At 35.6% G+C, this 26,798-nt stretch overlaps 1 protein-coding gene, 2 long non-coding RNA genes and 1 pseudogene across 5 annotated transcripts in view; 2 read left to right on the forward strand and 2 right to left on the reverse strand.

Annotated features, from left to right (window-relative positions):
• Positions 1–26,798, reverse strand: part of LOC146922352 (general transcription and DNA repair factor IIH subunit TFB5-like) — an 84,870-nt gene that overhangs the window by 54,913 nt on the left and 3,159 nt on the right. The gene's annotated exons all lie outside the window — the stretch shown is intronic.
• Positions 14,147–16,683, forward strand: LOC146922353 (uncharacterized). Its single transcript, XR_015010848.1, has 2 exons — positions 14,147–14,368; positions 14,459–16,683. It is a non-coding gene; the product is annotated as an uncharacterized LOC146922353 (long non-coding RNA).
• LOC146922354 (general transcription and DNA repair factor IIH subunit TFB5-like) lies at positions 21,104–21,593 on the reverse strand (annotated as a pseudogene). Its single transcript, XR_015012424.1, has 2 exons — positions 21,557–21,593; positions 21,104–21,438 (listed from the first exon to the last, which is right to left on the reverse strand). The product of XR_015012424.1 is annotated as a general transcription and DNA repair factor IIH subunit TFB5-like (transcript).
• LOC146922355 (uncharacterized) lies at positions 22,215–24,881 on the forward strand. Of its 2 annotated transcripts, none has more exons than XR_015012421.1 (2): positions 22,215–24,639; positions 24,755–24,881. It is a non-coding gene; the product is annotated as an uncharacterized LOC146922355 (long non-coding RNA). The 2 variants fall into 2 exon arrangements; XR_015012420.1 differs by having other exon boundaries at positions 22,287–22,944.

Consider the following 26,798-nt stretch of genomic DNA (forward strand, 5'->3'; position numbering starts at 1 on the left):
ATTGTACATCGGGCACTTGGAATTGAGGGGTTCATATTTCAATAAAAGTTTGCAAGAAACGGAACTCAAAAGACATTTTTGGACCTCTCGGAACATTTTAGAACATTTGCACAAAGTGCTTGTCTAAAGCCGTGAACATTTCAAAACGTTTTCATAAAAAGTGTTGTCAAAAGCTGTCTGGACGCTTAAGCAACGCTAAAGCGTGCCGAGGACGCTTTTAGGACGCTTTAGCGTCCTCCAAGCGTGCAGGTCCGGTAGTTACGACATTTTGGACGCTTTCGCGTCTTGTGGACGCTTAAGCGTCCCGCCATCGATCCGAAGTGCGAAATCGTATTTTGGCTTAAAATCTCAACTTCCAAGTGATCTAATGCGACCCAATCATCCAATACATCATAAAAACGTTATATAACATTTGCATGGAATCAATTAACAATAATTGCTCATAAATGACACAAAGGGGTACTAAAACCCTAGTTTTACAAACTAACATAATTCATGTTTTCTCACAAATCAAAACATAATCCCAAAAGGGTAGGATAGCTATCTATGGAACTCACCTAATCATGTTGTGAACTTGATTTCCAAGCTTCAAGCATCTTCTTTACTTCATGTCTCAAAACCCTAACTCTTGACTTACCAACAACTATGGCCTTAGCTCATCAATCCATCTTCAAATCATCTTCTTCTTTGTTTCTTAACCATGAATAAACCATAGCTTGCATCATCTTCCCTTGACATCAACAAACCATATTTCTTCATGAACTTATCTTAAGGAGAAAGAGTGGAACAACCCAAACCAAACTCCCACAACTTGGAAGATCATATAGGAACATAACCCACAAGCTTGACATGAGTAGAGGAAGAATTAGTGGAAGAAAGAAGAAGAGAGAGTGGCGCATGAGAAGAGGGAAGGAGGAGAATATGTCTTGCCAAAACATAGAAAGAGAAAGAAGATCCAAAAATGGGATATTTTGGTGCCTTAACCAAATAAATATCCTTCCCAAGTGAAATTACCAAAATACCCTTACCTTAAGTGTGTTAGACACGATGCGATACTTAACTCGTACCCAAGTGACATACCATAATAAATTTCCATCATACTTGTTTTCTTTAAATATTTGACGTTGACACGTCAAGCCGGTAATATTCCGATAGAGACCGGCGGGATATTACATTCTACCCCCTTAAAGAAATTTCGTCCTCGAAATTTAGAAACCATCTACCGGTCATCGTAGCTAAACCGTGTCTTCTTGGGTTCAGTTGTATAATATCTTATCATGCTCACTCGAAAGAGTTCGAACATACTTCTTATCAAAACATGTGATTCCCACTCTCTCTTAAAAACATAGACCATCTTAGAACATTGTGATCAAAACTTACTCATGATTGATCGTCTCGGATCCATAACTTAATCACTTAACATGTATCATTCACATAGTAACTTAACATTAACTTGGTCACTCGGGATTTGCCTTTCAACCGGAATCCTACTAGAATCCGGAGTTTGCCTGTAGTGCTCAATTACATCATAAACATCTGGTCATGTAAACATATAGTTCATGCATTATCTTACTTAGACGATTCCAAGAATCTCTTATCTCCTTTCGAGCCTTAACAAATCTTACTATCTCATTGCGATTTAATTGCGATCTCATTACATCCAAAATAATGGATAACTCATATAACATGACATGGAGAAGTGAAATTAACAATGCCGATTCATCGAACAATCTAATAACCGGTGTTGTGGTTCACATGCTCTTGAAACTTTCTATTAAATCTATTTTTACTTGTATAAAACACTCTTAGCACAAACCCGTGCATCCCGTATGATATTAGTATCACACGAACATCTATGTTTTTATAACATTTGCATACTTTCAAGTGCTGCTTCTTGTTAAATGATAACGATACATGTTCAAGCATCTTGCTTTAAGAATTTTTTTTTAAATATTCGTATATGGGTTCTTGGAACGAATAGATACTTTGCTAAAAAAAATTATCATTTCAAACCGAGTCGGTTTTGGTACAACATAACCACAAGACGAGTCTTTATATTTTGAAAAAGGTTTCACGGCTCGTCTTATGTGAACTTACTTGCTCACGACATAACTCCTCGGTTTCGACAATGAAAAGTTTCACGTTTAAAATAAGCTTCGTTCCCAAGTTCCTCGATACCGGTCTTAACTAAAAAAATATTATGAATCATGCTTTAACATATCTTAACAAGTATCGTTTTCACTCAACAAGTATTGCATACGGGAGTATGATTCTCATCTCAGAAAACCCGAGAGTTGCATCCCTCTAAATCTTACATATTTCCCAATATCATCATTAATACATCCCGATCAATTCATATATGATAACTCTTGTCCTTTTCATCTTACTTATATAACAACACATACTTAAAACTTTTACTTTAGCTAATACCGATTGATTGAGCATCCATCCTTACTTATCACGTCGATAACTCCTCACTTGTCTTATAATGCATTCTTGTTAACTTGTGTTACCAACCGAATATTCTTCACTATGATTCTTTCATACTAAAATTCCATGTTTCATGATTAACGATTAGCTTCCATGGCGCTACTGCGATTCCCTCCGGTTGGCTTAAACTAATACTCTATTACGTTAGAGCGATGGAGACTTCACATTTACGCTTATCACTTGAATACTCTTTTCTTGAACTTGTTCTCAAAATCTTCCATTTTGCAACCAACATCACGACCTTACACTTGTCTTGTAAATTTCAAACTCATAATACTTGACTTGGGGGTAAACTTTACGTTCTTGCTGGTTGAATTTACCTGCTAAGGTATACATAACACACTTGAACTTCTTTCCAAGAAAACTCAAATTATTTTAACAAACTCATCTAACACTTAAACATATCTTTCTTGAACATCTAGCCTGGTACCCTCGTATCTTCGCATACTATATTTTGCTTAATCATACCAATGCTTGCTCGTTGATTTTTCTTTTAAAGAAAACTTCGTAAACTAGCGCACGAGTCATTGACGTTGATGATTTTATACTTTATAAATATATTGAGTTTAGGCCCCGGCCGTTGCTCTAAAATCATAGGACGAGTTGATAACACATACGTGTCATCAAATCTAGATTCTAATGAGTCTAGCTCGCTCTACGAGTGTCGTAGCAAACCGATTCCTAGAAAATCTCGTGAATTTTCAAAATGTCAACTTCAATCACCCATACGCGTAAATCTTTTTAAATTTATTTAAACTTTATGTTTCAACATCATATCGAGCCTTAACAAGTCTATTATGCAAAACATAGGTTCGAGAGATACGTCATATTTCCACATAATCCGTGAACCTTGTGATTTCTTATAACTTTGCACCTCTTAAACTTCTTACTTCATACATCATGTATATACCTCGGTGACTTCCTTCTAAATGCCGGAACTTATATACTCTTGATCTTGGCTCTTGACTCTTGACACATTAACTTCCAAAGCTACCTTAAACCGTATCGATTTCGTTGATGGTTGCCCATGTCTTTTCCTTGAAAATCTTAGGCTATGTTATGCATTAGTTACTTGATGTCATAAATTATTTTCGTCATATAAAAGATTATTGTGAAGACATCTCCCCAATAGCCATTGCAAACCATTGGAACGAACGGGTAAATTTCATAAAAAACGGAAAATGTTCCAAGTTCGCTATTGGTGAGTTTCTCCAACTATATTTTTTTCCTTAAGTAACCAATGCACAATATTCATTCCTAGCATCGTAAAACATTCCATAAAGTATGCATTGCAACTTCAACCTTTTCGATACAATTCTTGGCACGTCGGAAATCAATGCCTTAATCTGTTAACATAAAACTTTCTCTTGAATCCTTAACTTCCTCCACTACGAATAGCTTACCTCTTTACGTTGCCACTTACGCAAATTTCCGAACATACATGTCCTTAACTTCATTCATATAACATCATTCACGAGAGCTCGGCCGAATCCGTCAACATACGTCAACTTCTCACTATCTTGTAACCTTGTACCGACATTCCGAATATCATAAATCCGTTCCAACAAGAATTCTTACCGAAACTTTCGGTCATGGTTAGATATATATATATATATATCCAACTTCTTCGCTTACGGGTACATTAAGTATCACTATCATCTTACCCGACATTGTCGAAACGTTCCTTCTTAACATGTCTTACATTCCGGAGGATTCACACTTCTACTTGATTAGTTCACCGGCCACCTTTTGGCACGATCAAACTACTTCATCACATACTTCGTTCCTCCCGGGTTCTATTCGGCTCCCAGGCATCCATTCTAATCGTTGAATGCTAAATTGAGTTGATCGAGCTCAACTAACAACAACAACCAGAACATTTACACGGAACCCAATGGTCCCACTACCTTAGTTGTAATTTAATGACCCAAGGCACGGTACGAATCGACTGCTACGATACCAAATGTAACACCCACACTAGACGTATCTAGAAAGTCTAGCATGTGCGTTATTTTAGTCTTGGATACATTAAAATTTACAACATAAATTTCATACGAATGAATATTTATACAACAAATTGCGTTCGTACATAAATCACATAAACATCTCGACCATACATATATAATTTCATCCTTAAATTCCAAAGCATCTTGCGGCAACACGAACGCACACTTGCCGAACATCCATCCGACTTCAAGCTTGCATAACATCCTGCTTATACGAAACAAATAAGGATTGGGATGAAACATAATGTCTCGGTGAGTTCCCCTAAATCCTAGGCTATAGGCAACCTCGAGGGGAAACCTACGGTCACCACGTGTCTACATTACAACCCGACGGTTGATTATACGTGTGTGGGGACTTGCATACTTAGACGGTAGTGCATACTAGAGCCGTCATAATCTTATCTTAACTTGTTATAGGCTTCACTTCCTATATGTGTCATGGCGGTGGAAAGGGAACCTAGAACCGCATTGCCAAGAATACGGTCTACGTATCAAGGCCTAAACATATCATAATCATGGCACGATTCTAAACCGGACGATCGTGGGAAACCTAAGATCGTTCTCGGTATCATGTTCATTACTTGTTCTATTCCATGCCTTGTACTTGTCTTATAGCACCTAGTGCTCTAGTTCTTAAAATAAACGTGCATGGACTCATTCTTACATGTCATAACATAATCATAATCATGAGTAACATAATCGTATCCATATCATGCATAAACGTATCTAAGTTCATTCATTAGGTTAGCGTTGAACAAACAATCATTATCTTGGTTCATTTTACGGATAGTCCCGGGTGGAGTAACCCCGAGTACAGTCCCATACATGACCGATGTATGTACATCGGACTCCCTCGGTGTCGTGCGATCCCCTTACGGAGCCTTCCCCGTTTCCAAATGGAAACCCCTTGAATCCATACCTTCATGGATTGCAAGAGACACGAACACCTACATCTTAATTACTCGGTACCATGTGATCCCCTTACGGAGCCTTCCCCGTTCCCATCATGAGAACCCACTTGAATCCATACCTTCATGGATTGCAAGAGACATGGCACCTACATAAACTTATCATGGTCTTGTCGTACGTATACTTAAACATATTCATACTTACTTGCTTATTACCTCGGACCCTTGAGTCGATCCGATTAACGGTAAACTTATACTTGTTCATGTACATACTTAATCGTGGTGGAGTGATTAACTAATCAAACCACATCTTAACATGCTTGCTATCTTATTCTTAATCATGTGCGAATATAACATTTTTCGCGTCTTATCATCTAGGGATTCTTGCTAACTAGCTAGTTCTCGACAACTATGTCGAGGCTCTAGTTTCATTCCCTTGCTAGTTCATTACCCATGCATATTACATAACATATCATTCTTGCGTATCATTTATCAACAAGCATTGTTAATGATTTACCATGCCTTTCCTTCGTTTAAAACCTTGTTTGGAATTGTACATTAGGCACTTGTAATTGAGGGGTTAATATTTCAATAAAAGTTTGCAAGAAACGGAACTCAAAAGACATTTACGGACTGTGGAACATTTTAGAACATTTGCACAAAGTCTTGTCTAAAGCCGTGAACATTTCAAAACGTTTTCATAAAAAGTGCCGTCAAAAACTGTCTGGACGCTTAAGCGACGCTAAAGCGTGCCGAGGACGCTTTTAGGACGCTTTAGCGTCCTCCAAGCGTGCAGGTCCGGTAGTTACGACATTTTGGACGCTTTCGCGTGATGTGGACGCTTAAGCGTCCTGCCATCGATCCGAAGTGCGAGAAATCATATTTTTGCTTAAAATCTCAACTTCCAAGTGATCTAATGTGACCCAATCATCCAATACATCATAAAAACGTTATATAACATGTGCATGGCATCAATTAACAATAATTGCTCATAAATGACACAAAGGGGTACTAAAACCCTAGTTTTACAAACTAACATAATTCATGTTTTCTCACAAATCAAAACATAATCCCAAAAGGGTAGGATAGCTATCTATGGAACTCACCTAATCATGTTGTGAACTTGATTTCCAAGCTTCAAGCATCTTCTTTACTTCATGTCTCAAAACCCTAACTCTTGACTTACCAACAACTATGGCCTTAGCTCATCAATCCATCTTCAAATCATCTTCTTCTTTGTTTCTTAACCATGAATAAACCATAGCTTGCATCATCTTCCCTTGACATCAACAAACCATATTTCTTCATGAACTTATCTTGAGGAGAAAGAGTGGAACAACCCAAACCAAACTCCCACAACTTGGAAGATCATATAGGAACATAACCTACAAGCTTGACATGAGTAGAGGAAGAATTAGTGGAAGAAAGAAGAAGAGAGAGTGGCGCATGAGAAGAGGGAAGGAGGAGAATATGTCTTGCCAAAACATAGAAAGAGAAAGAAATCCAAAAATGGGATATTTTGGTGCCTTAACCAAATAAATATCCTTCCCAAGTGAAATTACCAAAATACCCTTACCTTAAGTGTGTTAGACACGATACCGATACTTAACTCGTACCCAAGTGACATACCATAATAAATTTCCATCATACTTGTTTTCTTTAAATATTTGACGTCGACACGTCAAGCCGGTAATATTCCGATAGAGACGGGCGGGATATTACATCTACAATTTCAAATAAACTATGAACTAAATTATACATTTACAATGAAAACCATTAACCATGTTGCCGATTAAAAATTCACTATGCCAAAAGTTAAAGCTTTAATTATTAGATAAAATTCGTTTATAAAATTATCAAATTTCAGTTTCTAAAATACCCAAATTCCATTTCCAATTCCCAAAAGCAAACAATTGGAGAATCAAATGGCTTACCTCGAGAGAGAGAGAGAGAGAGAGAGAGAGAGAGAGAGAGAGAGAGAGAGAGAGAGTGAAACGGATGGGAAAAGAGGGAGACGCATACGTTGTCTCATTTCATATAAAAGAAAAAACAAAAAATTGGTCAATAATCCGGTGTGACTATAGCACACAATGCCCCATGGTAGGTCCGCCATCGCAAATCCCGGAGACAAAAATTACTTATTACTATTAATCGGGTTAAATACGTTTTTTTCCACCGCAAAAAAAAATACGTTTTTTTATCATTATCTTTATATATAGAGTAAATTACACTTTCCTCCCCTCAAAGATGTTTGAATTACACTCCCCTTGTAATATCCCGCCCGACGTATCGGTATATTACCCGTTGACCGTGTCAGATGAATTTAATTCATGAAAAGTAAGTTATTGGAAATATTTTATGACATGTCGGCTATTTACGGGAAGAGTATACGTGTCGGATTTAACCCGTTTAAGGCGGGGGCAGTATGGTAATATCACATGGAAAGGAATATTTATATGTTTTGTGTGGGAAAAATATCTCATTTCCCTTATCCTTTTCTCTCTCTTGGTTGGGAAAAATATTTCTTCTCCTTTTCTCTTCTTTCCCTCACGCCACTTTCTTCTCTTCATCTCCATCAATCTTCTCAAATCCTTCTCCTCCCATGGCAAGCTTCTAAATTATGTCCCTCCATGATTAATCTAAGCTAAGGGAAGCTTGTATCTTGTTTGATCTCTTCCCTATCTCCTCTCTAAAAGTTAGGGTTTTGGTTATGTTGGAAGTGGAAGCTTGATCTTGTGCAAGATGTGTTTTCTCCATGAACAAGAAGATGATTAGAAGTTGGAATCAAGAGCTAGGTTTCAAGATAAGCAAGAAATCTAGAGTTAAGGTTTGTTTGATGGTAAGCTTCCAAAAAACTTGTTCTTTTATGATCACTTGAGATTAGGGAAGTGTGTATTGTGTTTGAATCTTCTATTTTCTCCTCTTGAAGAAGTGATTGGAAAACTAGGGTTTGGTGTGTGGTGAAGATGGATTCTAAATCGGTACAAGGAGTGGTTTCTACATGATCAAGGTAAGAGTATTAAGTTGAATGGATTGATATTTTATTCTTCCTCACAAGGAATTCCTTTTGATTTCAAGTTTTGAATATGTGTTTTGGTGGTAATGTTGGAGTATGACTTTGAGCATGAAATGGTGTCTTGGATTGTAAGAAAGGATAACAAGAATGTATGGTGTGAGCAAAGGAAGCAAGTGGAGCAAAGCTAGGGTTTTTGCTTAGGAGCTTGTTGATGCTTCAAGGAATTGTTAGGTGAGTTCCATAGCTAGCTTTCCCACCCTTTGGGATCATGTTTAAGCCTTGTTAATGGTTGTGAATCATATGATAAATTCTAGGGTTTAATGTGTATGTTTAGTTGCCCTTTTTGCTATGCTTGCTATAATTGCTAATACTTGCCATGAAAATGTTTTACAATGTTTTCTATGACCTCTAAGGGTCATAACATGATTAGAGACACTTGGTTGAGGTTTTTGGGTCAAAAACACCATTTATGCAGGAAAGTACGGACTGTCCGCAACTCGCCACGGCGAGCAAACGGCTCGCCGGGGCAAGCAAAACACTCTCCCCGGAGTGTTGCTCGCCACCTACTTCGCCACGGCGAGTAAGTTAACTCGCAATGGCGAGTGAAGGTAGCTCGCAATGGCGAGCAAGAACCAATTACTCGCAATGGCGAGTAAGGAGAGCTCGCAATGGCGAGCAAGTGGTACCTCCCGGTGCCGCTTGCTCGTTACGCGGATTCGGTGTTTTTCCGTTCCGGATCTTTTGTGCGGTCTTTTATAAAAATAAACCCCTCAAACCAAGGTCCCAAATGTTGATTAAATGAAGCAAGTATTAGGCATGTTAGTAAAGCATGGCATACGAGAGAATCATGATATGAATTGGGTAGTAAATTATCCATTAAGCAAGGGAAAGAACTAGAGCCTCGACATAGTTGTCGAGAACTAGCATGTTAGCAATAGCCCTAGATGATAAGACGCGAAATATTATCTTCGCACATGTACAAGAATAAGTTAGCAAGCAAGTTAAGTTGTGGTTTGATTAGTAAATCTCTCCACCATGATTAGGTATGTATATGAGCAAGTATAAGTTTACCGCTAATCGGATCGACTCAAGGGTCCGAGGTAATAAGCAAGCATGTATGTATAAGTTTATTTTATATGAACGACAAGACCATGACAAGTATAAGTAGGTGGCATGTCTCATGTTATCCACATCGTGGGGATACAAGAGGTTCTCGATCTAAGGGGAACGATTCAAGCCGTAAGGGACCCGCATGTCACCGAAATTAACAAGACGTAGGTGCTCGTGTCTCTTGTTATCCACGCCAAGGGGATACGAGAGGTTCTCGACCTAAGGGGAACGGTTTAAGCCGCAAGGGACCCGCACGACACCGAGGGAGTCCGATGTACGTACATCGGTCATGTATGGGATTGATCTCGGGGTTACTCCACTCGGGACTATCCGTAAAATGAATCAAGATAATAATTGTTTGTTCAACGCTAACCAATATGAATGAACTTAGATACGTTATGCACGACATGATTATGATATGTTTATGTTTAAGTTAAGAACAAGAGCAAGATATGAAATAGTACGGGTTATGTATATAGCAAGCTATGAACATGATACCGATGACGATATTAGGTTTCCCTAATCGTCCGGTTTAGAATCGTGCCATGATTATGTTATGTTTAGGCCTTGATACGTAGAGCGTATTCTTGGCAATGCGGTTCTAGGTTTCCTCTCGACCGCCATGACACGTATAGGAAGTGAAGCCTATAACAAGTTAAGATAAGACTATGACGGCTCTAGTATGCACGACCGTCTAGTATGCAAGTCCCCACACACGTATAATCAACCGTCGGGTTGTATAGTAGACACGTGGTGACCGTAGGTTTCCCCTTGAGGTTGCCTATAGCCTAGGATTTAGGGGAACTCAACGAGACATTATGTCTCATTCCAATCCTTATTTGTTTCGGATAAACGGGATGGACTTCAAGGTAGTAGCCGGATGGATTTTTCAACAAGAGCTCGTTCGTACTCGAAGCATGAAGATTATGGATCTCAAGGATGTATTTATGATAATTTAGACAAGCTATGATGTATTGATAGTATACGAACGTGTTTTGTTGTATATAAATTCATTCGAAGTCTTTATTTGTTGTATATTTTAATGTATCCGGTACTAATATTAACGCACGTGCCGGACTTTCTAGATACGTACGGTATGGGTGTTACATTTGGTATCGTAGCGAGTCGATTCGGACCGTGCCTTGGGTCATTAAATTACAACTAAGGTAGTGGGACCATTGGGTTCCGGTAAATGTTCTAGTTGTTGTTGTTAGTTGAGCCCGATCAACTCAATTTAGCATTCAACGATTAGAATGGATGCTGAGAGCCGAATAGGACCCGGGAGGAACGAAGTATGGGATGAAGTAGTTGATCGTGCCAAAAGGTGGCCGGTGAACTAATCGGGTGGAAGTGTGAATCCTCACGGGAATGTAAGATATGTTAAGAAGGAACGTTCCGACAAGTATAGGTTAAGATATTATGGAATGTCGGTACAAGGTTACAAGATAGTTAGAAGTCGACATATGTTGACGGAGTCGACGAGCTTTCATGAATAGTCTTATATGAATGAAATTCGGGACATGTAAGTTATCAAGTTGCGTTAAGTGGGACGTAATGAGGTAAGCTATTCGTAGTGGAGAAAGTTTGTATTATCGGGATTGAGGCATTGATTTCCGACGTGCCAAGAATTGTATTGAAAAAGGGTGATGTTGCCATGCAAATGTTATAAAATCTTTCACAATGACAGGAATGAATGATGTGCATTGTACGCGAGAATAAGAATTTTATGTAAATAATGTTTTACGAAAAATAGAGTTGGAGAAGCTCACCAATAGCAAGCCTGGGACAAAACTTTCTGTTTTATGAAACCTACCATTTCGTTCCTATGGTTTGCAATGACTATTGGTGAGATGTCTTCACAATAGACTTTTGTGTAAAGAAAATCTTTTATGACATCAAGTAATGAATGCATATCACATTCTAAGATTTCCAAGGAAAAAGGCATGGGCAATCATCAACGAAATCGATACGGTTTAATGTAACTATGGAAGTTAATGTGTCAAGAGTCAAGAGCAAGCCAAGATCAAGAGTATAGAAGTTTCGGTATTTAGAAGGAAGGTCACATATGTTTATGTATGAGTATGAAGTTAGAAGTTAAGCGGTGCAAAGTCATGGGAAATCACAAGGTTCTCGGAATTATGACGTATCTCTCGAATCTATGTTTTGCTTAATATACTTGCAAAGGCTCGGTATGTTATTGAGTTATAAGTTTAAAGAATTTTAGAAATGATTTATGCATAGGGGTGATTGAAGTTGACATTTTGAAAATTCATGAGATTTTTCTAGGAACCGGGTTGCTACGACCCTTGTAGAACGAGCTAGACTCATTAGAATCTAAAATTGATGACACGTAAGTGTTATCAACTCGTTCTATGATTTTATAGCAACGGCCGGGGCCTAAACTCAATATATTTATATAATAGAAAATCACCAACGTCAATGACCCGTACGCAATTTTTTCGAAGTTTTCTAGAGGAAAAATCAATGAGCAAGCATTGGTATGATTAAGCAAAATATAGTATGCGAGAATGCAAAGGTTAAATGTGTAAGAAAGATAGGTTCGGGTACAAGACGAGTTTGTCAAAGGATTTTGAGTTTACTTGGAGACAAGTTTGAATATGATATGTATGGTAAATGCAACCGGCAATAACGTAAGGTTTACCCCCAAGTCAAGTATTATGAGTATAAGATTATAATGTTGGTTGCGACATGGAGGATCTCAAGAAGTAAGTATTCAAGTGATAAGCGAAATGTGAAGTCTTAATTGCTCTAACGGATTGGAGTAATGGTTTAAGCCAACCGGTGGGAATCGAGTAGCGCCATGAAAGTTAATCGGTAATCATGAAATATGGAAAATATGTAAGATTCGAAGGTTCGACTTGCGACTCCATTAGAGAATCAAAGTATCAAGAATGATGACCGGTTTCCGGAAAAGGTATTAACGTTCAAGCGATAGCCAAATAAGATAATATGGAGAATCAAGTTAGTGTCCAGAGGTTCAAGGATTTTCTATGGCTATCGTAATGTAATATGAATAAGTATATCGATTAAAAGAGAAGAACCCATCTTTGAAGTTAAGTATGCTATCATGAGAAAGAAGCAACTTTTGAGTGTTGTGTAATGAACTTCATGCCCTTGTATGCGATACTTGTTAAATGAAGACGATACTTGTTAAGAAATGTTATAGCATGATTTACAACTTTTAAGTTAAGATTGGTATCAAGGAACTTGGGAACAATGCATAATTTAAACACGAAACTTTTCATTGTCAAACCGAGGAAGTACATCGCGAGGCAAGTAAGTTTACATAAGACGAATTTGTGAAACCTTTTTCAAAATATAAAGACTCGTCTTGTGGTTATGTAGTACCGGTATAGACTCGGTTTTGAAATGATAATTCTTTTAGTCGAGTATTTATTCGTTCCAAGAATCCGCATACCAATATTTAAGAAATTATATTAAGTAAGATACTAGAACACGTATCGTTATCATTTAACAAGAAGTGGCACTCAAAAGTATGTACATGTGGTGGATGTGTTATGAATGTTTGATGTATGTGCAAGTGGATTTGCTAGAAAGTTTCGAGAACATGTAAGCTACAAGATGGATTGATGAATGACATATGTATCGGTGTATTTAATTCCACTTCTCCACGACGAATTTTTATGAGTTACCCATGAATTCGGATGCTAAGAGAATGGTTATGGAATCGAAGAATTAATGAGACTGCGAAAAGAGATAAGAGATTCGTAGAATCGTCAAGATAAGTGATGTCGGAATGATGCACATGTTTTAAGACACGATAAGTAAACTGATGTATGAATTATATGTTTACCCAATAAGATTATGCATGCATAAAAAGGTGTTTTAATGTTGCAAGTAAGCCTTTGCGGGGCAAACTGGTCTCCGTAGGATCCCAGTTAAAAGGCAAATCTGAGTGTTCATGTTATGATAAGATACTTTTATGAATGATTTATTCTAAGCGGATAAGATTCGAGTTCGAGACAATACGTCTATGTGTAGCAAGGTAAGTTCCAAGTCATGATATACTAAGATAACTTCAAGTTTAAGTGATATTAAGACCAAGAAAACTATATGTTTATGTATGTGAATCGAGAACAAAAGGAAACACAAGCAATGATGAACTTCTTGGATATGTATGAATAGAAGATGTATGGATCAGACCATAAATGGTAAGTCTTTGTCATGATAATCGGTAGGTGATCTCTAAATTTCGAGGACGAAATTTTTTTAAGGGGGGTAGAATGTAATATCCCGCCCGACGGTATCGGTATATTACCCGTTGACTGTGTCGAATGAATTTAATTCATGAAAAGTAAGTTATTGGAAATATTTTATGACATGTCGGCTATTTACGGGAAGAGTATACGTGTCGGATTTAACCCGTTTAAGGCAGGGGCAATATGGTAATATCACATGGAAAGGAATATTTATATGTTTTGTGTGGGAAAAATATCTCATTTCCCTTATCCTTTTCTCTCTCTTGGTTGGGAAAAATATTTCTTCTCCTTTTCTCTTCTTTCCCTCACGCCACTTTCTTCTCTTCATCTCCATCAATCTTCTCAAATCCTTCTCCTCCCATGGCAAACTTCTAAATTATGTCCCTCCATGATTAATCTAAGCTAAGGGAAGCTTGTATCTTGTTTGATCTCTTCCCTATCTCCTCTCTAAAAGTTAGGGTTTTGGTTATGTTGGAAGTGGAAGCTTGATCTTGTGCAAGATGTGTTTTCTCCATGAACAAGAAGATGATTAGAAGTTGGAATCAAGAGCTAGGTTTCAAGATAAGCAAGAAATCTAGAGTTAAGGTTTGTTTGATGGTAAGCTTCCAAAAAACTTGTTCTTTTATGATCACTTGAGATTAGGGAAGTGTGTATTGTGTTTGAATCTTCTATTTTCTCCTCTTGAAGAAGTGATTGGAAAACTAGGGTTTGGTGTGTGGTGAAGATGGATTCTAAATCGGTACAAGGAGTGGTTTCTACATGATCAAGGTAAGAGTATTAAGTTGAATGGATTGATATTTTATTCTTCCTCACAAGGAATTCCTTTTGATTTCAAGTTTTGAATATGTGTTTTGGTGGTAATGTTGGAGTATGACTTTGAGCATGAAATGGTGTTTTGGATTGTAAGAAAGGATAACAAGAATGTATGGTGTGAGCAAAGGAAGCAAGTGGAGCAAAGCTAGGGTTTTTGCTTAGGAGCTTGTTGATGCTTCAAGGAATTGTTAGGTGAGTTCCATAGCTAGCTTTCCCACCCTTTGGGATCATGTTTAAGCCTTGTTAATGGTTGTGAATCATATGATAAATTCTAGGGTTTAATGTGTATGTTTAGTTGCCCTTTTTTCTATGCTTGCTATAATTGCTAATACTTGCCATGAAAATGTTTTACAATGTTTTCTATGACCTCTAAGGGTCATAACATGATTAGAGACACTTGGTTGAGGTTTTTGGGTCAAAAACACCATTTATGCGGGTACGGAATTTGTCACAACTCGCCACGGCGAGCAAACGGCTCGCCGGGGCAAGCAAAACACTCTCCCTGGAGTGCTGCTCGCCACCTACTCGCCACGGCGAGTAAGTTAACTCTCAATTGCGAGTGAAGGTAGCTCGCAATGGCGAGCAAGAACCAATTACTCGCAATGGCGAGTAAGGAGAGCTCGCAATGGCGAGCAAGTGGTACCTCTGGTGCCGCTTGCTCGTTACGCGAATTCGGTGTTTTTCCGTTCCGGATCTTTTGTGCGATCTTTTATAAAAATAAACCCCTCAAACCAAGGTCCCAAATGTTGATTAAATGAAGCAAGTATTAGGCATGTTAGTAAAGCATGGCATACGAGAGAATCATGATATGAATTGGGTAGTAAATTATCCATTAAGCAAGGGAAAGAACTAGAGCCTCGACATAGTTGTTGAGAACTAGCATGTTAGCAAGAGCCCTAGATGATAAGACGCGAAATATTATCTTCGCACATGTACAAGAATAAGTTAGCAAGCAAGTTAAGTTGTGGTTTGATTAGTAAATCTCTCCACCATGATTAGGTATGTATATGAGCAAGTATAAGTTTACCGCTAATCGGATCGACTCAAGGGTCCGAGGTAATAAGCAAGCATGTATGTATAAGTTTATTTTATATGAACGACAAGACCATGACAAGTATAAGTAGGTGGCATGTCTCTTGTTATCCACATCGGGGGATACAAGAGGTTCTCGATCTAAGGGGAACGATTCAAGCCGTAAGGGACCCGCATGTCACCGAAATTAACAAGACGTAGGTGCTCGTGTCTCTTGTTATCCACGCCGGGGGATACGGGAGGTTCTCGACCTAAGGGGAACGGTTTAAGCCGTAAGGGACCCGCACGGCACCGAGGGAGTCCGATGTACGTACATCGGTCATGTATGGGATTGATCTCGGGGTTACTCCACTCGGGACTATCCGTAAAATGAATCAAGATAATAATTGTTTGTTCAACGCTAACCAATATGAATGAACTTAGATACGTTATGCACGACATGATTATGATATGTTTATGTTTAAGTTAAGAACAAGAGCAAGATATGAAATAGTACGGGTTATGTATATAGCAAGCTATGAACATGATACCGATGACGATATTAGGTTTCCCCTAATCGTCGGTTTAGAATCGTGCCATGATTATGTTATGTTTAGGCCTTGATACGTAGAGCGTATTCTTGGCAATGCGGTTCTAGGTTTCCTCTCGACCGCCATGACACGTATAGGAAGTGAAGCCTATAACAAGTTAAGATAAGACTATGACGGCTCTAGTATGCACGACCGTCTAGTATGAAAGTCCCCACACACGTATAATCAACCGTCGGGTTGTATAGTAGACACGTAGTGACCGTAGGTTTCCCCTTGAGGTTGCCTATAGCCTAGGATTTAGGGGAACTCACTGAGACATTATGTCTCATTCCAATCCTTATTTGTTTCGGATAAACGGGATGGACTTCAAGGTAGTAGCCGGATGGATTTTTCAACAAGAGCTCGTTCGTACACGAAGCATGAAGATTATGGATCTCAAGGATGTATTTATGATAATTTAGACAAGCTATGATGTATTGATAGTATACGAACGTGTTTTGTTGTATATAAATTCATTCGAAGTCTTTATTTGTTGTATATTTTAATGTATCCGGTACTAATATTAACGCACGTGCCGGACTTTCTAGATACGTACGGTATGGGTGTTACACCCCTCCCTCTGTGTTAAAAAAAATCAATACGAGTCTATTTTTTTTGACCAAAAATTTAAATACGAGTCTATTTTAATATAATCAAAATTTGAATACATATTTTTTTTATATTTTTATTGACAATTTCATTAACATATAGTTTTAAACTCTAATATAAAATGCTGAAACAACCCAAAATAAAATTAATATATGTCAAAATATAAAATTAATAGCAAAATATTTAAATTTAATTATCTTTGACATTTTTTTTGGTCAAGTAATCTAGTGTCTAGAGCTCACACAATTTAATTAGGGAGAAGTGGAGTGTCCGGGGTTCGAACCTCGCCCCCGCATATAATATGCAATATCCCTACCAACCGAGCTAAGCTCACGGGGATAATTATCTTTGACATTTAAATTATAAAAAATGAGTCCTCGTGAGCTTAGCTCAGTTGGTATGGACAATGAATAAAATATGCAAGGTCGGGGGTTCGAACCCCGGCCACCACCAAAAAATTATAAAAAAATGCATTTATTTTTCTTAAATGGTGGTTCAAAATTAGTATATATATCATAAAAATATTTATTTAAGTTAAAATATATTAAAGTTTAGTGCATGTTTAATTATTAAGGGAGTGAGTTGTAATTCAAGCATCTTTTAGGGGAGGAGAGTATAAATTTATATATTAAAGTTTAGTGCATGCTTAATTATTAAGGGAGGGAGTTGTAATTCAAGTATCTTTTAGAGGAGGAGAGTATAAATTTTTCTTTTCAAGGGAGGGGAGTGTATATTCTAACATAAGAGGGGAGGGTGTGTAATTCAAGTATCTTTGATGGGAGGGGAGAGTAATTTACTCTTATGTATATATATGGGTTTTGCTAGGAGACACATTTTATGAAGGTGTCTTTTAGCAAGTTATTCTATGAGCATTTGCTAAAAGACACCAACTAATTTTTATGAAGGTGTCTTTTAGCAAAATTATAACTAAAAAGTGAAAATCACACCTTGAGGTGTGGATTGCTAAAAGACACCTTCATGGATGGCTTATAGGAATATATATATATATATATATATATATATATATATATATATATATATATATATATATATATATATATATCAAATCTTTTGTATCCCTTTAAAAATTTCATTGAGTTTTAGTTTTTCAAAAGTTTTCAATCATCATTTTTTATCAACGCTTTTAAACCAACTTATGTGTAACTTTTTATCAATGTTTTTAAACCAACTCGTGTAACTTTCATATTTTTGAATGAAAATTTCCAAGAATATTTTTCTCAAAAGAATCGGCTCACTAATAGACAATTTAGGCAAGTGTACCAAATCATTACCAAATAATAAAATGATAAATAGACTATCGTATCATAAAGGATTGTCGTTCTAACTAGGCAATTCACATTAATTATTTAAAACAAAAAATAGAAATGAATAAAACAATAAATAAAGTAAATGTGTGTGTGGTGGGGTGGGTGGGGGGCGGGGTGTGCAATTTGATATGTTTACTCAGAGCTAAAGTTTAGAAGTAATCTGTTATTAATTGCAAAATGTTAGCGTTGGTTAGGATCTTTGAATCTTCTCTAACTATTTATTGGGAATTAAATATCACTCAAATTATTCAGAGATTAGGTAAATAGTACCTATCCGAGTTGATGAGTTTGTCGGGTTTTATCCCCCTAACTTTTGAGTTGCACTGATTCACATGTGGGTTAAGGTGTTATATGGTTCTAGGGTCGTCAATTCGAGAATGATTATGTACGCCTTTACTAGCTTGTAATGTGGGGTCTTACTCTCTTAGAGGTAATTGAAACATATACTTAAATAAGAGTTCCTAAATTTATCCTAAATGTTCCCTAATCTATGAATCTTAGAAGTTCACCATCTCACTCACATGTTTCCTCTGCCACTTACCAGGGATGAAAATGGTAAAATTACTATGGTAGGTGGATTAGGTCAGCAATTGTTTGCCTAATTCTAAGTTCAATCATTGTTTTCTTAGGAATTTCAATTTCACTGGTTCGGGTGGATTCTCAACCGTTACTTAGGTACTTCCTAATTCGTGTAAGTATTCACTGTTATATTAGATACTCCCTCCGGTCCAATTTGTAAGAAACATTTAACTTTTTTGATTCATTGCATAAATAATGTATTTGGTCTATATTTTATACCAAGTACATTAATTACTCAATGAATCTAAAAAGTCAACTTTTTCTTATAAATAGGACCGGAGGGAGTATTTCACCGTCATAATTAGAGTGATTAGATACCGTTATCTTAGGTATGCCCTAATTCGAGTGAAAGCATTAAATATTTAGTATAATAAAATTAAATATGACTCATAAAATAGCTGAATAAAAAGAATTTAATTAAATAGATCCAACAAATAAAATAGAGGTTCACCTTAGAACTTACCCAATAAGGTTTAGTTACTCATGGTAACTAAAGACAAAGTACAAAAGAAATAAAACATACCCTAGAGACTATGGATGAGGAGAGAGACTTCTTCTTTGAAGCTCCTAGTACATGTCTTCCTCTTGAACCTCTTCGTTCTAAATTATCAATTGTGAATGAGAGCGTGTTGAACATACTTTGCTATGCATCGTGAGAGTGTAGTCAACATTCCATTCAACGTTTGTATGCATTTTTTGAAGTGGAAGTTGGGTAATCAACATTTGTCTGGGTTTGCCACTATCCCTCGTTTTGCTCGGTAAAAATCTTACAACTTCCCTACTCGAAGTACGAAAGTGCATTTTTCGGGGTTGAGTCTCGTATTATATTTTCGAGTTTGCTCAAGACTTTTTATGCAAAAGTGCTTATTACTGGACAAATTTGTTTTGTATACATTAAACAAGCTCAATTATGCACAAAGACTTTCTTCAATGAAAAATCACATGATGCAAAGGGTTCGTAATTTAGAGGATCTATTAGAAGAATCCTATTTAGGAAAAGTACGTAACATAATTACAATTAATATGCATAGATAGTGTTTTTATTTGAGTGTCTGAGAAGAGATGGATATGGATGCAACTAGCCAGTGTTTGGCAAAGTGAAAATGTAAAACTAAAGTATTAACATACATAATAGCCTTTACTAAAAATAAGGGGAATAGCATGTCTTTTGAAAATTGAGAAAGTTATAATCTAAGTAATGTAGTTAGAAATCTAAACTTCAAACCTGTTCAAACAAACTAAATGATCAATAAAAATGAAGAAAAAAAGTGCTTGAGACCATATATACAAGAAAAATCAGAAAAATAAGATGCTGCCATTATTATTATACCAGAAAAACATTTGACTGCGGCCTACATATATACATGAAAAACCATATCATACAATTGTGAAACAAATGATATTAAAGTTGATGAGTCTAAACCAAAGTAAGGAAACCGAACAAATTCTCATCTTTCCCCATGAAAAATGTTTTGAAGTTTCGTGTCGGAAATTGTCACTCTAAACCAAAGTAAGTAAACCGAACAAATGCTCATCTTTCCCCATGAAAAATGTTTTGAAGTTTCGTGTCGGAAAGATTGTCAAATGGGAAAAGAGGTTTGGATCCTATTTGAAAACCAGGATGAATATATACAGTCTCATAGTGTTCCTCTAGCCATAGCCAGTAGAAGTAATGACAGACACAAAAGAGGACCAAATGAACCGCATAAAATGATTTGCCTTTCAAGAGTTCAAAATTCAATTCATGTTGTAGCTATGTACTCCAGTGAAAAACATAAGTTATCTACTACCATAAACTTTTGACTTTCTATTTCCTTCCAAAAACTTTAAAGTAAGTCACCACAACCTGCTAAGGGGTGCTGTAAATTTTCAAGACATGATTCGCTTTCTAGGTATCATCAATGTACACAACACCATTTTAAACAGTCAATTACAAATTACAATCAAGCCCAGTCTGAAAAAACAATCATAATAGCTGAAAATGACATCAGACATAACAGAAGTGTGGTCCTATATCCAACTAATTCGCAATGATTTTAAGACATCTGCTTAATCAAGGTGTCAAACAATCAAGTAATAATCTTTACTTGGAAAAAATACATCATATAGATAGGAACTTTATAACTATGAAGGACTTTATACAGATAGGAACTAACTCTTGCTAACAAGCTGTTAAGTGGTGTTGTCAACTTTCCAAACATGATTCACTTGGTAACTATGAAGCACGGATACAAATGCGAACACCAGACACGATATCAACATAGATACACTGCTAATAATTTGAGAAAATCAAATAATTTAGTGCAATTATATGTGTGGGTGTCGTGTCTCACACAGGAAGCCTAATCCGAGGAGTGTCTTGTATGAATACTATAGTTTACAATCAAGTTGAGTCTGAAAAATTAATCATAATGGCTGTATTATGGCTTGCAAAAATTGGCAAAATGGCGAATCACTCTCAACGTAAAAGGAAGAGTGTTTTCATACATATGATAGAACAAAAACATAATTAAAAACTAATATAAATGAATCAAGAAGGTTTGACATAAGTGTTGTCCTGTCGAAACTTTTTTTTGAACAAATGTCCTCTTGAAACTTTGCAATTTGACTTCGAATCATTTGCTCGACATGGGGTTGAACAAACATGTGAGTACCATCCAATATATGTATTATGAATTTGTCGGATGTAGGGAGTGAAGCATTCATTTTAATGATAAATTGAGCCATTGGTATGTCACTGCACAATCAACAAAAGGAATACAAAACTCAATGAATGAATGGAATTAAAAAAGTATTGTAGAGAATCGATTCCAACAATTGAAGGTTCAAATTGAAAAGAAAAGAAACGAACAAACCAGGAAATAAAGACGCCTTTTTGGTTGCATTCACCATGATGAATCGTGATTCGGAATAGAGATTTGCAAAAATAAAAAAACCGTTATTTATGGATTTGCACTAGTGTGGGTCGATGTGATGACGGCGACTAATTCAACTCAACTGTGATACAACTAAAAAGAATATTTAAACACAAAAGATGCGGAAGAGAGAGTAAAAATAGTAATTTTTTTAAGGTTGAGAAATAAAAATAGTTGAATTGACATATGTGTCATTGATGAATATGACATTCATGCCTTTATGGTACACAAATGGAGTCAGTTAGTTATAGAGTAAATAAACAAGGATAAAGCTAAATACGGCGAAAGAAAACTTCGTGAAACACGGCGAATCTTTTATAGCCATTGGATAGGGAGGATTGTTTTTTGATTTCCATTTTTTCAAAGCAACTACCTCCTTGTATTCCGCCAAAGAACAAACCGTCATTGGTTAATTCGTGTCGGGAAGCATTCGCCGTCTTTTCTTTCCCACTAAATAGCATTGCTCAATAAACAAATACCTTTGAAATTCGAAAATAGGCAAACAATCTTTCTTGAAATCATTAAATGTTAAGCAACTTGTCTTTTCTCGTATGTTTTTTCTATACGTATGTGACGGTTATTTGTCCACGTAACACCGGAAAACGACCAAATTAAGACGGAACGTCGTGACGGAATTTTATTTCCGTCCCAAATTAATTAAATCGGGACGGAATTTGCGACGCTTCGTGTTACAAATATTTTGTTTTAATTTATATATATTTTTGGGACGGATTAATATTTCGTCGCAAATTTGGGACGGAACTAATATTTTTTTCACAAATTTGGGACGGAATTTTTATTTCTGTCACAACTTGGTCTATTTTAATCCAAAAAATTTGTGAGAATTGTTGGAGTGAATATTTTTGGTGAATAACGTGGGCGGGAAAATTATTTGTTATTTTTAATATTATTTATTATTTTTCTTCAAAAATAAGATTAAGATAATTAAAAATAATATCAACAGAATCCAACCTTATCTATATACGTACAAAACAAATCCATCTGTAACAATAAACAAAAACAAAAACACAATCCATCTTGCTTATCACACGGTTCCGTAAAAACACAATCCATCTGAAAACCTAAATCGCTCTCCCTCTCAAAGCTCTTTCGCAGTAATCTGAAGATGATGATAACCCGCCATAACCCTCCCTAAATTCCATCTCTCACTCACTCTCTCTCTCTCTCTCTCTCAATCGCTCCTCCTTCTTAGTCCAGGTTCTTTCTCCTTCTCAGTTCACAATCGCTCCTCCTTCTCAGTCCAGGTTCTTTCTCCTTCTCAGTTCAATCAGAAATCGCTTTTCCTTCACAGTTCTGTGCAATTTCAGGTTTGAAATTTCATTTCTTTCTCAGCTTGTTAACTTGTCTCTCTTTAATGAATTTTTTGATTTTCATGAAATGGGTTTGTTGAAATTTGATTTTTGGTAAAAGAGTATGTTGAATGTGAGTTTGAAGGTTGTAGAAAAGTATTGTTTTATTTTGTCCTAGATGTGGGTTTGAATGTTGCAGTATAAAAATGATTTTTTTTGTCGGAAGGTTGCAGCAGAAAAGTGATTTTTTTTTTCCAGAATGTTGTAGCAAAATAGTAATCATTTTAGTAGAATACAACAGAAAAACACTTTTAGATATCTTAACATGTGCAATACTTAATGTGTATTGATATTCAAGCTATGATTTACTTATTTAAGACATGAATTGTGTTAGTTCAACATAGAGTGGTAGTAATAATCACCACATTTAATCTTTTTTCTGATGCAATAATTTGCATTACTCACTTGTTGGCAATTAAAGAAATAGTTAAGATTAACATAAAAAATACATCATTTTGAAAGCTAGCAATGCTGAATCTTTATTAAGAATTAGCTAAGTAATAGTTCAGCACTTGTTGATAAGTTTTTCATGTAAGTTGATGTTAATGTGAAATCTCCTTTCTCCATTGAAGCTCTGTTTTATAGCTCCTCTGTCATTATTATTAGAAATACTTAATGTTGGTAGAAAATCAGGAAAATCTTTCTGATGAGGATGATGTTGATGGCTTAGTACATAGTTGATGGTATCAATACCCTGTCATAATTGTTTTTCCTAACATGTTTCTAAAAATGCAACAATGATTTTTATTCTTTCTACTCTGTGTCAAAATAGTTTTATCAAAGTTTTGCTTGTTTTTTCTAAGAGGTGAGCTTGTGTGTTTGTTTGCTTATACTTTGAATGTGAGTTTGAAGGTAACAATAGGGTATTGATTAACTTTATCATGAATGAGAGTTTAAAGATTGGAGCACAATAATAATTTTTTTTGGTTGAAAGGTTAATGGTGCTTTACCCCATGTAATAATCATTTTTGTACTGGTTTGTTTTGATTTTTGTTGAAATTATGTTTCTCTTTAATGAAAATTTGAACCTGGTTTGTTGAAATTATGAAATGGGTTTGTTTTCTTTGTTTTGGTTTTTCTATGTTGCTTCATTTGCTGCATTTAGTGTCTTGGGTATTTTAGTAAGCAAGCATTATCATTAAGATTGAAGGTACCTTTTGAATGCATTTTCTTATGCATTTTCTAAATTAAGTACTGAGTGTGGTTTGTTTTGTCTGTTATAGACAGATTGAAGTCAAAATAGCTGTTTGTATTTTGTCTAATATGTTTGTCCAATTGAATGATGAGATTATGTGATACTCTTGGAGTTATTACCTATACATACCTTATCATCTAACTTCGACCGTGAGTGTCAATAATATATGTACAAATTCGGTGGGATTTAGCTTCACTGTTGATTCAGATAGATATGTATGTTGGCCATTGTCATCAACTTTTAGACATGGCACGTAAAAAAATTTGGGGCAAAGATCCTGAAAATTTTACTGATAACAAAATTTTACTGATACTGTCATCAACTTTTACTGATATATATGTACCTGAAAATTTTATCCCATTTGGAGACCCTACCTTACCTGGTCCTCATAAACCACATCTACCATGGGGCAAAGATCTTACTGATAACAAAATTTGGATTTATACTCTTAAAGGATAGTAAGTCAAGTTGTTTATTTAATTTAATATGCATGTATAGTTCTCAGTTTTAATTTATTGTAGATTATATAATCTTTTTTATTTAATTTGTTAATTCATGTGTTGAATTTGGCAGCCTTTATCCCGATGATAACGAGACTAAAGATATATCGAAGGCAATTAAATCTATGTTTGATGGCCCTTACAACAATTGGAAATGTTGCAACGATAAAATAAAAGAAATTTGGTTTAATGAGTGGGCGGTAATGCATCTTGGTTATTTGTTATCTTTTCATAGTGTTGTAACTTTGAACTTGTTTTAAATGATTTACATTAATTTCATTTTGTCCCAAACTCCGTCACTTTGCATTGGGACGGAATAAAAGTATTCTGTCGCAACCTTGGGACGGAAACAAAGAAGTGTTAAAAAAACAAATAATTTCATTCCGTCCCACATTCCGTCCCAAATATGTGACGGACGAAATAATTCCGTCCCCAATCGATTGCGACGGCACTATTTGCGACGAAAGTAAATTGTCGCAAATTCCGTCCCGCATTTGAATTGGGACGAGATATTTACACTATTGTGCGACGGAATATTCCGTCCCGGATCGTTGTTTTTCTTGTAGTATATGTAATATGACATGCCGGTCACATGGGGAATTTGCTTAGTTTTTTATTTTTAAATTTGGATTTTTTATATATACTAGCGAAAAGACGAGCACTCACGTGCCCATCTTTCCGCTCTTTTTATTGCGTTAACCTTTGGAAATTATTAACGCTGTTTTTTTTTAATGAAATTTTGATTTTTATTAAAACTAAAAATATAAATGTTTGTTGTTTTCAACTTATAACAAACCAAACTAATTATGATTATATATTTCAACTAGATCGCCGACCCGTGCGATGCACGGGTTTTACCAATTAAAACATGCACAAATAAGTTATACCATAATAAAAAAAATATATTGAAAGTCATATGATAAAAATGTATTACATTAGTAATATCATATTGACATTAATATATTTTGAAAATCATACATTGTAAATTAGTTATTTCGTACATTACAAAATACTTCTCTATAAACGACATTTGAAGACATTAACATTTTGACCATCTTCATCAGTTATTCGTATTTTCATCCCTTTTTTTGACGTATTAAACCAATATCTTGAAATAACTCTTGTTAATAGTCATTGTAAGTATAAAACAATTATAATAAAAATTGTCTCCTTTGAGACTTGATCCAAACCGTATGTCAATTTTTTATCAAATGAGTTAAGCATTATTGACATGACTTAATATAGCCAGTTAAAATTTGACATTTTAAATTACAAATCATTAATTTTTATTAATGACATATTTGTGTTGGAGTTTAATAGCAAAACATAAGAATGATCATGATATGAAAAAGAATGTACAACTTAAATTGCATCACATTAATAAGAAAACAGTTAACAATTTAATAAGTTGTATAGAACAAACAAAAAAAAAGTCGAATTCACCATATATATTAAATAGTAGGATCATGTACGTCATTCGTGATATAAAACAATGGGGATCTTCGTTGAACAATTTTACATCTCTCATTAGGCTCCATGACGGTTCTCACACTAACAATAATTTGGTTCGAATAGAGAAAAGAAATCGTTAGTGTATGAGAATAAAACCCTTTAGAACAACTCAAACCAAATGAACAGATATGTTAAGCACGAATATATGAAGTGTTATATAAGACCAAACATTTCTTAACTTGCACTGCTATGTTTATATGAATCACACCAGAAAAATCTACTTTGAATTATAAAATAAAATATGTTATGCTCCATATCTCAAATTGTTTTAAATATGAAAAAACTACATGTAAAAGTAAATGGATTTTTTATAAGAAAAATCATAGAAATTATCTAAACTAATCATTCTTGAAAAGTAAAGGTTAGAAAAAGACATCCTTGAGTCTTTGGATTGAAGGATAAAAGACATCATAAAGGAGCCTAAAGGAAACCTAAAGACATCAGCAAGCTAAGTAACAAAAATACGAATTGATAGATTATGGAACCAAAAGAAAACAAATTAATACATAAATATACTTAAATAGAAAATTCAACATCGTTTCACTTAAGCTAGCTTTAATTTTAATTTTTTTTTTTGAAAGACTTAAGCTAGCTTTAATATTTGT

The sequence above is a fragment of the Medicago sativa genome, chromosome 5 (genome assembly GCF_051527215.1).
Source record: "Medicago sativa cultivar Bolivia chromosome 5, Bolivia_mono, whole genome shotgun sequence".
Lineage (NCBI taxonomy): Eukaryota > Viridiplantae > Streptophyta > Magnoliopsida > Fabales > Fabaceae > Medicago > Medicago sativa.